The sequence below is a fragment of the Podarcis liolepis genome (assembly GCF_965112155.1).
Source record: "Podarcis liolepis genome assembly, chromosome: 3".
Classification (NCBI taxonomy): domain Eukaryota; kingdom Metazoa; phylum Chordata; class Lepidosauria; order Squamata; family Lacertidae; genus Podarcis; species Podarcis liolepis.
In genome coordinates, this window is record NC_139557.1 from 45,655,319 (window position 1) to 45,669,300 (window position 13,982).

The following is a 13,982-nucleotide window of genomic DNA, read 5'->3' on the forward strand; positions in this document are numbered from 1 at the left end:
TTTGGAGGGAGGGAGCACCTTTTCCCTGTTCTGCTCCCTGAAGCTGCTGATAACCCCTGCCGGTGGAGGAAAAAAATGAGAATCAAGTATTTATATCTGTCTGGTGCATGTGGATCATAGTTATGACGGGAGTAGGGAATGGCTTGGAAATCCCAAGGCAGAGAGTTGTAATTTAAAAAGGAAAATAGCATATACCTTTTTTAAAAGAAGGAAATCAGAGTTCATGTTTAAAAGTAAAAGGAAGAAAAAGTTCTACCCTGATGATAATAAATACTAGGTTTCCTAGTCCAATGTCTTTATACACAAGCTGCCATGTTGACTTGCCCAGGTTGGGTCCCAATATGCCTCTGACAGTTCTTTGTTCTCAAGCCATTTCAAAGTGTTCTCAAAATGGGACCAACCACTTGTTACCTGGTCTGATGGCAGTTCTAGTTAAAACTATGATCTGTAAAACTTTGTCTTATACAAAGGTAGGCATCAGTGAAAGTACTGGTGACTGACAACCTATCAAGACTCACTGCTCTCCAAACACTTGGATATGTCAACAGACTAATAGGTTTGACCCTCCTAATTCTGACTGGAGCTATGGCAAGGGGCAAAGGTTTCTACACCCAAAACAGAAAAGTCCACAACCAGTATCCCCTTACTTGGCAGATGGAGGGGAGTTACAAACATAAATAACATAACAATTTGCTTCCCTTTTGTGGCACCCAAAACCAGCTTCCTGAGGTGGCTGCCCTAATAGTAGGGGCAGCCCTGCATATACTTTGGCCCTCTCAGGTCTCTTTGGTTTGAAAATTCATCCAGTTAGGACTGGCCAACAGGGATCCTTGCCCAGTTAAGAAGATGACCAAGAACTAGCCAATCATAGCTACATAGGTGAATAAGCTAATAAACTTTTTAACCATCATACAGATAAATGGTTTTTTGGGTGTGCAAGTTTGAAAACATGGAATCCACAAAAGGAAATTCAACACAAATATTAGAAAATGCTTTGCCTGAGAAAATGGTTGTTGGCCTTAAAAATAAGGAGGTGGTTAGGCTAATGTGATGAAGCCTTAGAAAGCCAGACAATTAAAGGCTATTTTCACAGGGCCAGTCCTACCATTAGGCAGATTGAGGTAGCCACCTCGAGCGGCTGATTCTGTGTGTCAATAAGGGGTAGGAAAGGATAGGAAATGGTGAGTTACTGAATTGCTTATGCACTCAAGGGAGAGATACTTCTGATTTTTTTATTTTCTTTTTGGTCTGGGGTGCAAAATAAGTTGTCCAGCCTTGGGTACAATGTGCCTTGACTTGCAAGCAATGCCACTTGCAATGTCTTGGTTGAGTCCTGCATTTTCATCACATACCCACACTATCCCCTTTGCTCTAATGGCAAAGTGGCAAATAGGGGAGCATGGGATCAGTGTACACGAGCACAGGAGCTCACATGAATGCTAGAAGCACAATGACTGCTCTCAGTTCCCTGCCTATTAAAAACAACAACTCTGGAATATTAACATTGCCTCTTCTTTCATAGCTTCTCCCTATCTTTAATTAATAGTTAGTGCCTAAACCCTGGGACTGCTTAATGCTATGCCTCTCTGTACTGCTGAGCACAAAGGGGCCTTGATCTTAGCTGAGAACTATAGATAGTGCTGTCATATGGTGAAAGGATAATGGCAGTATTCTAATGCTAATAGATGTTTTTCCTGCATGCAAATGCAAAATGCAGTGCTTCTTCATGCGCGCGCAAACAAAGTCTTTTTTCAAAAACTCACATCAAAATCTAGCAAACAACTGCTACACTATAAATAATAGATCCGAGTACAGATTTAGATCAGAAGTGAACAATATATTTAAAATTAAACTCTGACCTTATGAAAAGGAGAACAGCTCAAAAAGGATGGTCATTATTTCATGAGTTTGTGCTGTAATCATGCAGATAATGTCTTGGTCACTGTGGAATGTTTAACTGGTTAGAATAGACGTAAGACCCCCCCCATCATTATTTTTTTTAAATAGCCTTACCGCTACAGGTGCTGAGATTTCTATATGGCTATTATCAATTATTATTATTGAATCACTTCCCATGAGGTATCCCAAAGCATTTTACCATATATTAAAAACAAATGTAAAAATTACAAAGACAAAAACACTTAAAATGTATATATAAAAACAAGAAAACAATTATACATATAAAAGGAGTTTAAAACAATGGTAGTCCATACATGAAATCAGTTCATATCCAAGACAAGTAACAAGTGAGATAAGGATTTTAGAAGGCTTGTTTAAAGAGGAATATCTTTAAAGGTAAAGGACTCCTGACAGTTAAGTCCAGTCGCAAATGACTCTGGGGTTGCAGTGCTCATTTCGCTTTACTGGCCGAGGGAACCAACGTTTGTCCGCAGACAGTTTTTCTGGGTCATGTGGCCAGCATGACTAAGCCACTTCTGGTGAAACCAGGGCAGCGCACGGAAACGCCATTTACCTTCCCGCCGGAGCATTACCTATTTATTTACTTGCACATTTTTTTTTGGGGGGGTGGTGCTTTCAAACTGCTAGGTTGTCAAGAGCTGGGACAGAGCAACGGGAGCTCACCCCATCATGGGGATTCGAACCACCGACCTTCTGATCAGCAAGCCCAAGAGGCTCAGTGGTTTAGACCACAGCGCCACCCGCGTAAAGGAATATCTGTAGCAGGTACCACAAAGACAATAGAGAAAGTGCCTGTCTGATTTGGAATAGGAGAGTGCATGTGCCAACACACTACAGGCCTGATTCTGACATTGTGCAGAATAGACCCCGTGACAGGATGGTATCTACAGGAAGCCCTCTTCTGAAGAACACAGTAATGGTGTGGTATGGAGGTCGGCCGATTAGGGCAAATAGGGCACTGCACCCCAACCTGTCTGCCCTCAGCCAGCCATCACCTTACTTACTTACAGGAGCTGACACCGGCTGCCAGTTTTCTTCTCCTCTTTCTTACTATTGAATTCCATGCCTTCTGCCACACCCATCACAATTTCCACCAGCCACCACTGGTAGAAAGTGAGATGATCTTTTAGCCAGCAGGCCTGTGCAGCTCCCTAAGAGAGTCACATGAAGACACAGAGCCTTAGATACCTGACCATACAAGGTGTAACTCAGTTGCCATAGTGATGGGCACGCAGGTAGGTTCAGTATGTTCCCAGGTAGGAAGCAGCTTTCATGTTTCATTTTAAGCAAGCCTACATATTATACTTAGATTTCTCAAAAACCGCAACTGCAAGGGCCCAATTCACTGCATTCGTGTGTTTTGCAGAGAACAGGAGCAATTCAAGCACCCACCTGGACAATGTGTAATTGAAGGGAAAAAAATAGACTGTATTCTGTGTTCAGGCATCTGTACTCGAGTGCGGCACTGCATCTTATAAGAAGTGGCCCTCAGGCATACTTAACTTTGTGTAAGATATGCTCATTCACCTTGGCTGAGAAATTGCTCTTTGCCTCAGAAAAACCTTTTCACAGGTGGATCATTGGTACAGCTGTAGATTAACTCTGAAGTTAACATTAACACCTGCACCCGATACTGAAGTAAGACTCTCCACAGGACCACAACAGTATTCGTGTAACTTGGATGCCTACTTCTAATATAATTAAAAGCAGATTGAGCAAAGTTCTCTTCTGTGCTGACTGATTTACAAAGACTGAAAGGTGAGAATAAGTGTTCATGTTAACATTTGTATGTCACCATTCCTCCATTCTAAATAAATAAATAAATCACAGAACTATGAATAAGACTCCAAAATAAATGCAACTAAATCCCAAAAGATTAGTAGGATACATTAAAAGTGGCAGCTTGTTGAACAATATTTGGGACAGTTAAATCCATTGGACAGACTGGAGAAGGATGTGAAATACTCCAGTCTTTTGATTGACAGCCCACTCCCAAGTTCAATAGCAAGCCAGCCAAGCACTCTGCATGAGGAACAACAAACTGGAGAATTTTGCTCAAGCTGTGGAAGCTGTTTTTCAAGGGAAAATAAATATCAAATGCAATGTCTCTTCTTAGGAAGGTGGAAGAATCTGCAGAAATAATTAAGGGTTTTCCCCTACCCTTTTTCTTTCCACATATCTCTTCTAAGCATGCCAACAGCACATAACCCTGCAGAGGTCAGAGGAGTTTGCAGGAAGAAACCTCAACTTCAACTGTTATGGTGGATAGATTTCCCTTTTTCTTTTGCCGCTTTCTGACAAGAAGGTTCACATCCTTGAATCAGAAAGGGAGCTACTTCAGACTCATAAATCAGTATTACTAAAGTGTATCAGCAGATCTGAAACACTTTTACTGCAAATATTAGTGATAATATGGGCCTCTGGATTGCAGTGGAATATGGATGAGCACAAACCATTTAGGAACAAATATTCTTGCTGATAACTGACAGCCAGCCAAAAGCAGGCCCTGATAAAGATAAATAACCTGTACTCAGGGAAATTTTTTGCATCATTAAACATGGTGAGCATATTAGCTAGCAGGGGGTGGAGCTGAATCCCTAAAGAGATAAATCTAAATTATGTGCACTGCAGTGATCATAACGGTAATGCACCATCTTGGCTAACTAGCTGACATCAACGGGGAAGGGAATTTCAGATTTAAATGAACCAAACTAAAGAGCATTGCAGTGCATGCATACAGATTAATTGGAACATATTCATGAACTTTGTAGCCCTTGGTCTACCTTTTATTTCACTCAGTGTCAAACTCAAGGAGCTTAGAATTTCCCTGTCCGTTCCTCTGCCCTCCCCACCACGCAGGTTGATTAATGACTCTTCAATTTGCTTTCTATTAATCACCCTTCATTACATCTGAATCAGTTTCTGCTGAAAGAGCCATTTGGGTGTGGGTAAGATGGAATTCTCTCAGAATTAACGGAACTTTCAAAAACAGGTAAGCTTTGTGTCTTGAGGATTCCTCTCTCATCCTATATATATACATTAAACTTTTGGGGACTGGAATAATTGCACTGTATGGTATGTTTGCTCGTAGTGCCATCTAAATTGCAAAATCGATAGTGTTTGACTATAGCTGTGCACCGTAGCATTTATTAGTGGCAGTAGCAATAGCAGCAGTGTTTTATGATTATCCTGGCAGGTCAATAGAGATACCCATTGAGTAGGGAAATGGGATTTCCCTGTGTACCTGACAGCAATCAGCTCTCAGGTTGATGGCTGAGAGTGTGAGCATCATTTGGTACTGATATTCAACAGGGAACTCAGAGAAGCAATGAATATAGGAACCATATTCATTGTGAAAATTGCAGGGGGCAATGTGGTACAGGCAAGCTATTAAATTTCAAGGGGATGTATGGAATTCAGTGAGTCTGCTTGGGCAAGCCTCTTTCTCTATAGGCAATAGGACTTTGAGGCAGATGTTGAGAGCCCCAGTTGGCAGATGAAGCTGGAGAGTACACAGACTCAACCCAGTCATGTTCTCCCTCCATGCATTTAGCCCTATGCTTACGAGCAACTATTGAAGAGAGCATAGGAAAGCCCAGCATCTGAAAAAAAAACCTTTAGCCTCTCCCTCCAAAGAGGACAAACAGTGGGACTCTTTCTGAAGGAAATAAAGATAAGAATGATAAAATTCTGGCCATACAATTGCATTCCAGCTCACACTTCCCCAACACCTTTGCTCTACATTCTAAATAATCTTCAGTAGGTGTTAATAAATCACATTGACCTTTGAGGTCCACAGAAAGTTTGAAATAAGCACACAGAGATTAACCATCTTGTTGCTTCTGCTGCTACAATATGCAAACTATTATGTGCTAGGTCATGCCAGGGCAGGATTGATATTGCTTGCCAGCCAATTTATTAAGGAAACCTTTGGACCTTTGGTTTACTGTGTATCTGCACAGAAAAATCCCACAAGAGCCTCTTATCTATAATCAGTAGCAACCTGGTGCAGTTGTATTTCCCTTTCCTATCTGTTGGATGTCTGGAAATTCTTTAGATCCATTGTTAAATAGTGCTGGAAAGCAAATCTACCACACACTAATTTCCATTTGAAAAAATCAATCATATATTAATTTCCTTTTAATTACGAATCTGCATATTATGCAAATACAAAGACAGGAATCTGCATCAAGCAATCCATACGTAATTATGGGGATACAAAAAAAGGACAAGTTTAACCAGTGATGTCAGCGGCATACGTTTGGGTGCATCCTTAATGGTGCGCATATACATAATGGTGCATATCATGCACCTTTCCCCATAGAACGACATGTCCCAGGTTCATGGAAGAGGAATACTAGGTCAGGTTCATCAATGCTATTGAAAGGATGTAGCTCATACAAAGGTCCAAGTTTAATCCCTGTCCTCCAGTATCTTCAGGTGGGTGGGAAATACTCCTGCCTGAAACCCTGGGGTCCCACTGCTAGACCTGTATGCAGCCTTCCTTGTCAGGTGGGGCAGCCACATTTCTTAGTGGGGCATTTGTGGATAGCACAAGCCAATCCTCCTGTCACTCACTGGTGGGTGGAATGTGAGGGCTAGGCCTTCCTCTTTACTCCTCCTCCATGCAGAGGGTGTGTTGACTTACACAATCAGCTGTGTTAAGAGAAAAATTAGTATGAACACCATGAATTAAACCACTTGCATATTTTAAAAAAGGAAATTAAGGATGCAGTGAACAAAGGGATACTAAAATATATAAAACAGACAACCAGCCTGTAGTGTGTACAGCAGTGTTTGTATTCCTCTAGGGCTGTTTTCATCATGCACTCAAGAAAAAGAATAAAAGATAGCCACTATGTGAGTATAGTGAGTTCTTTAAAAAAGTAAAGGGTAACTTAGGGTAGATATTTTTTCCAATCACTTTAAGTTATCTCTTTATTTCACCCTTTAGCAATAAGTACTCAATCCTGCTCTGCTAATGACTGCAAAATAAACAAAGTCTTACTTCTTACTGCAGGCAAACATACTTCTTTATTGCACACAACTGAAACTGAAAAGCAGAGCAAAGGAAACTCCATGCCCATAATATCGAACTCAAGGGTCATGTACTGTACGGATTGTTTCTTTCCAGGATCACTTAAGAAATTATAGGGTAATTGTGATCATGAAAAATGCACCCGCAGTCAGGGGAAGTCTTGAGTATGCAGATCTTTGGGGGCTCCTCATATGCGGCTTTTGTTGCGCATTAGACCTGCCTTGTTTGCTGCATTTTTCAGAGGGTCTTATTCTTAAATTGCTCCTGTTCTTAAAGCAAGTTGTGACATAAAAGACAATGTCAGCTTTCATTTAATAATAATTATTATTATTGGTACCCCACCCATCTGGCTGGGTTTCCCCAGCCACTCTGGGCAGCTTCCACAAAGACCAAAAGTACACCAAGATGTCACACATTAAAAACTTCCCTGAACAGGGCTGCCTTAAGATGTCTTCTGAAGTTGTTTATCTCTTTGACATCTGATGGGAGGACGTTCCACAGGGTGGGCGCCACTACCGAGAAGGCCCTCTGCCTGGTTCCCTGTAGCTTTAAAAAGGATACACACACAGAGAGAGAGAGAGAGAGAGAGAGAGAGAGAGAGAATCTCCTTTGGATGGATGAAGCACAGCTCTTGTTCAGTGCATCCTGGCTACAGGACTGCCCAACATTGTTGAGCAGGAAAGACCAATGACCTGACTAAGTATTCATTCCACCTCCATCCCTATGTTTGTGCTGACCACTGGAGCAGGTTGTTGTAGCCAAGGTTGCTTGAGAAATTCAGTCTTCGTGCACTCAAATATGAATGAGTCTGATCCACACCTCACAGATTAATGTGTGGATTGGAAGTTAACATGACTTGCAGGTATGACACCAATGTCTTGGCACAGTTCTGTCAGTGAAGGAACTTCTCTGACAAGTTCTTAGCATATCAAAATAGCTTGCAAATATGGATTTCAAGAGACCACACATTGAGAAATGTGTACCTAGGGACCAGCATATGAACCCTCCACTAGAGGCATGATAGTAATCTCTAGCTCAGAGTGTCAAAGGAATAGGGTGGGGGAAACCCAGTTCACCTCTCTTTTCCATGTACTCCTATGAAGCCAAAATCCTAGAAAAGGAACAGGTGCTGAGCCAGTCACACATCTCCCTCATGCTCTTTTTGTTGGGTTCTTCACCCAGATAAGTTACCTCCCTCCCTCTCTGAAAGGAGCATCTCAACACAGGACCAGGAAGGTTCAAGCTGAAAGCAAACAAATTCTTAAAACACAGAATCCTTGGCCTAGATACCTAGTGCGGGTATCAATATACACATACACCTGCAGACAAACACACACACACACACACCCACCCTACCCACCCACCATTGCTTCTCATTTACAGCTGCAATAGCTCCTCTGAGCACTGGCTAGGTGAACTAATAATAATAATAATAATAATAATAAATTTTATTTATATCCCGCCCTCCCCAGCCGAAGCCGGGCTCAGGGCGGCTAACAACAATAAAACAGTATAAAAGTATAACATAAACAACACTCTAAAATCATTCATTGTAAAATTAATTAATTCAGGCCACTGGCAACCATTGGGCCAGAGCTCCGCGAAGATTGCCAAGGGAGGGAGTCAGGCTGTGCCCTGGCCAAAGGCCTGGTGGAACAGCTCTGTCTTGCAGGCCCTGCGGAAAGATGTCAAGTCCCGCAGGGCCCTGGTCTCTTGTGACAGAGTGTTCCACCAGATCGGAGCCACAGCCGAAAAAGCCCTGGCTCTAGTTGAGGCCAGCCTAACTTCTCTGTGGCCTGGGACCTTCAAGATGTTTTTATTTGAAGACCGTAGGTTTCTCTGTGGGGCATACCAGGAGAGGCGGTCCCGTAGGTACGAGGGTCCTAGGCCGTATAGGGCTTTAAAGGTTAAAACCAGCACCTTAAATCTGATCCTGTACTCCACCGGGAGCCAGTGCAGCTGGTGTAGCACCGGGTGAATGTGATCTCGCAGCGAAGACCTCGTAAGGAGTCTCGCTGCAGCATTCTGCACCCGCTGGAGTTTCTGGGTCAGTCTCAAGGGCAGCCCCACGTAGAGCGAGTTACAATAATCCAATCTGGAGGTGACCGTCGCGTGGATCACAGTGGCTAGGTCAGGGCGAGAGAGGTGAGGAGCCAACTGCTTAGCTTGGTGGAGATGGAAAAATGCCACCTTTGTTATAGCTGCAATCTGCGCCTCCATGGAAAGGGAGGTGTTGAAGATTACATCCAAACTCTTAATGGACGGTGCTGGCACTAAATGCGCCCCCGCAAGAGATGGGTGTTGCCCCCCCAATCCCATATCACCCCGTCCCAGCCACAGGACCTCTGTCTTCGAAGGATTTAGCTTCAACCGGCTCCCACATAACCATCCAGCCACAGCTTCCAAACATCTGGTCAGTGTGTCTGGGGCCGAGTCAGGATGGCCATCCATCAACAGATAGAGTTGGGTGTCATCGGCATACTGATGGCAACCCAGCCCCAAACTCCGAACAAGCTGGGCGAGGGGGCGCATAAAGATGTTGAAAAGCATCGGGGAGAGTATCGCACCCTGAGGTACTCCACACACCAAGGAGTGGCGCGATGACAATTCCCCCCCAAACGCCACTCTCTGTCCCCGACCAGAGAGAAACGAGCGCAGCCATTGAAGGACTGTGCCCTGGATCCCCACGTCGGCAACTATTACCCAATTTCCTGTCTTTCACAGTACCATGTCCACTGTAATGATCTCTGGCAGGCAAGCAGGCCCCAATAAGAAGTAATGACTCCTGGAAAGTTTATGTATGTTTATTTACAAAACGACATATCCAGAGCCTGGCTTCTCGCCTGCTCACATTTATGTTTGTTGGTCAGTCTGAAGTTTCACCCCTCCCACAGTAGGAAGGACGTCAGACTCCTGCCTTTCTCCTCTTGCCCTTCCGTTGCCATCTGATTTCATCCCAATGTTTAGATCGGGGACTGAGAGGCTGACATCCCATCTCCTCCCCACTCTCACTCGACACAGCCTCAGATCCCTGTTCATCTGCTGATTGCCTAGCAACGCTCTGGCTGCCTTCCAACTCTTCCTCTTCTTGAGAGCTAAAAGAGTCTTTGCCGTGAAGGAGGGGGGTCACACAGTCCTTTCTCGATTCTGTCAGCCAATTCTCATCTGTAGAGTAGATTCCTTGTTCACTCAGTTCACTCTCTGAGTCTAACTCATTCCATGTCCTGGGGGGGGGGGGCTTCCTGACACCCAATTGCCATGCTTCTACCTCTTTTCAGCTCTCTCTTTTCTCCACTTTAGGAGTGTGAATGCAGTGGGTATTGGGCACAGGTGGATTTATGTTTTATATATTGTACCAATTAGTGCATTGTATTAAATAATAATATGGAGGGAGTTATTGTTATTGTTTGTTATTATGGTAAGTGCTTCTGTGTTTTTCTATTGTAAACCTCCCTGTTAAAGTAGTAAATATCCCTTCCACATCCCACTTTAATAAATCTTGAGCTTTGCAATCAATGTAAGACCTTGGTATGGGTGTGAATTTCTGGATCCTGAAGTCTCTTAGACACATGCCTATGGTGATATGGAATCGACCCACAAAAAAGATTCCCATTCTTGCAAGCATATTTAAGGGTCATTTGTGAAATGCACACACACACAAGTTCCCAGAGACACATGTGACAATTGGATTTCAGAGGTAGCTACTTTTTTTTTAAGTGTCAAAATAAGTCAGTCCAAGCATCTTGGCGCATAGAGACAGTTCTGTTGGTGCCTCTTCTACATAACTTATTGATACGTAGTGTAAAGGAGTTGGGAGGGAATAACAGTGTTAAAGGTGAATGGGAAGCAGACAGCATAAATCATGGCAAAAGTTTAATCTAACATGCTTTAAAACCAATTATATTTTTAATGCACTCCATCCTCAGCGAGCTCTCAGGAGGCATACACATATTGCTAGTGCTTTCGTTAGGATTCAATAAGTGACTTTAAATCTTTCAGCAGCAAATATTTCTAATCATTTGTAAATTTAATTAGCAAGAACCTGGGTTTTATTAGCATAGTTTTGACTTGTAGACTGCAAAAGGGTATGCCAGCCATTTGCCAGATATATTCCACCCTCTCTTTAGTTTTCTGCAAAGCTCGGCTCTGATTTTCAACCTTTTTATGAAATACCAGTATGAAAATTACAAAGGTATATGCTTTGTACATATATTCTCTCCTGACCTCCTGCTTTCATGTGTTATGAAGGATGAATAAGTCTTTCTGAATCTCAATTAACATAAGAACCCTATTCAAAGCCCACAGTTAAGTAATACCATCAGTGGGGCTAACTCAAAAGGCATAAAAATGTGGCAAACTTTTCAGTTCTAGAGAATATCAGGTAAGATGTTACACAAGGTAGGGGCTGGTTTGGTGAGGAAAGATAATAAACAAACAAACTCTGAAAAAGGCTGAATGCCATAGCCATGATGTCTGTTTACAAACTAAATCCAAGACGGATATCGTAAAGTAATTCTGAGCTTCCAAATTCAGAGAGCAATTCAGATGGAGAAAATTTCACAAGTGTTCTCAGTGCCAAGGAGTGTGGAGAAACACAGGAAACTGGTATGCAATGAACTGTATTTGAGCAGAGTATGGTGGTGCCTGCAATTTGCTCTTATTTGTGGCCAAGGAAGAGGAGATCCACAATGGGAGATGTGGTCTTTGTCCAATCCAGACTATGTTCAGCTTTTGGTGTTTGGGGTGGGGAGTTGTTTTGACAGGTGAAAAGATTTGGAAGGCAATCGGAGCCTTGTGGGAAGGGGATTAAGAAAGGGAGGGAGATGGGATGTACACAGATCTGGAATGGGGGAGCTTGCAGCTAGTGATTTGGGGAAGCTGTCATGTGACAATGGAACTGGATGATGGCACACTTTAACAAAAATAGCACTGTGACTTTAGGATGAAACTTTTTGATGCAACCTCTGAACACCTTGTGGGTGGGATGTTTGGCCCCCTACCATGTGGCCATAGGAACACCAGGACCTGCAGAAGTTTATGAAGGATTTCCTATTCACTTCAATGGCGAGTCAAGTTTTCATGCAGAAAGGGCACATGTGTTCTCTCTGTTGAATTGCATGGGGAATCCCATTCACTGGTGCAGGAGGACTGACACATAAGTGCTGATGTGCATGGGTGGCAGTTAATCAGATCACCAATCTAACAAGATACCACTGTCCTTCCATGCTTATTGAATGTATCAAGCTACTACATCACATGTAGTGTTGTCTTGAAACTGAATTGAGCCCAGTCAGATTACTTACCAGGTTCCTTTGCTTTAAAACTAAAGGTAAATAGATTTAACAAGTAAAGTCAGGAAAACTGAGCATATCTAAATATCTGCAAACTTTTCATCTTTTTATATCACATAGTATGTTCAATATTCAGCAACATTCCTTTCCAAATTTAATATTCTAAAGAGAAGATGAAGATTGAGGTCCAGAAAATGCTAATGTTCACCTCCGATGAACCAGTCAAAACCCAAGGACTTGAGCATAATATTTAGCTGGCTAATCGGAAATAAATAATAGTTTTCTATGATTAGCTGCACTGGCATGAGTACAGATTTTAAATGATATTTACTATTTTTGTATTAATCTTGTATTATTCATATGAGAATATATATACACATTTCCCAAATTGGATGTTTTGAATAATAAAAGTCATAATAATATGAGAAGAAATTATTTTAAAAGACACAAATGAAGATTGTTATTATTTTAATGTGCTCCAGTAATCTGCGTGGTGCTGCTATGCACCCATAAGGCCATTCCCATTAACAGCTCGTATAAATATTAGCTTTGTGATTGGCTCAAAAAGAAAAAGAAGGAACCTTTTATTTTGGTATGTCTTCTCATCAGCTGCCTATTCTTCACAAAACTGGAAAGAGTCACTCTCGCTTTTAGTTTTAATTTGATCAAGAAAGAGGAGCAAATATAAAAAGGAAATTATAATTAAGCAGCTGCTATGTCGTGTATCTGAGCAAAGTTCTCTTGGCTCCACAATCAATTTTGTAAATGTAGAATCATCATAACCAAATCAACACTCAATATGTGAGCTTTTTCTGTGAGAAGGATGTTCTGGGTATATGACATAGAGATGTCTGCAGAATTTGATTTCTCTGAATTGCAACACAAATTGACCTTATCTGCAGCTCTCAAATGAAGCTGCAAATCCTTGGATTTTACACACCTTTTTAGTGATACAGTTCTTGGCTCAAAGACATGCCCAAAATGCATTTAAAAATATGTATTTAATGATAAAATACATTGAGATAAAAAGATAAATATTTATGTATGTATGTATGTAAATCACTATTTTGCAACAAGTATTTAAAATATGAATTTTTGAAACTTTTCTGCAAATTAATACAGAGTAGGATGGGATGGATTATGAATGAGTGAATGTGAAGGTGGCACAGACTGGAAATAATCTGGCAAATAAGTCACCTTTGGCATTTGCTAGCACTTCCCACCTTAAGGTTGTATCCAAATCAGCATACTCAGGGTAGACCCATTGATATCAATAGACAAGCTAGTATAATATAAGATGATTTCACTGGGTTTCCAATGAGTCTAATATATCTGGATTCAATAATAATAATAAAAACTTATTATTTATACATCCTACCTTCTTTGAGTAATGTGGTATGCCTATGTCGGGGATAGCCAATGCAGTGTTCTAGATATTTTTGCTGGATGACAACTCCCATAATCCCTGACCACTGACCACACTGGCTTATTGTATCAATAACATCTGGATGGCACCACATTGGCTACCACTGACCTATACCAACCCTTCATAAATCCCCTGTTTCTTGCAATTTTCCTCCCTCGCTTTCTTCAACAAAGTTGTTATTTTGTCTTACTGACTTGTAGGCGTGTAAAGAGCCTATGATGTGCCTTGCACTTCCTTTGTATCTCATATGTCCTTTCTAGCAAAGTCAAGGAGATTAATTGTGTCTGGTCAACTAGTTTAGAGCTTT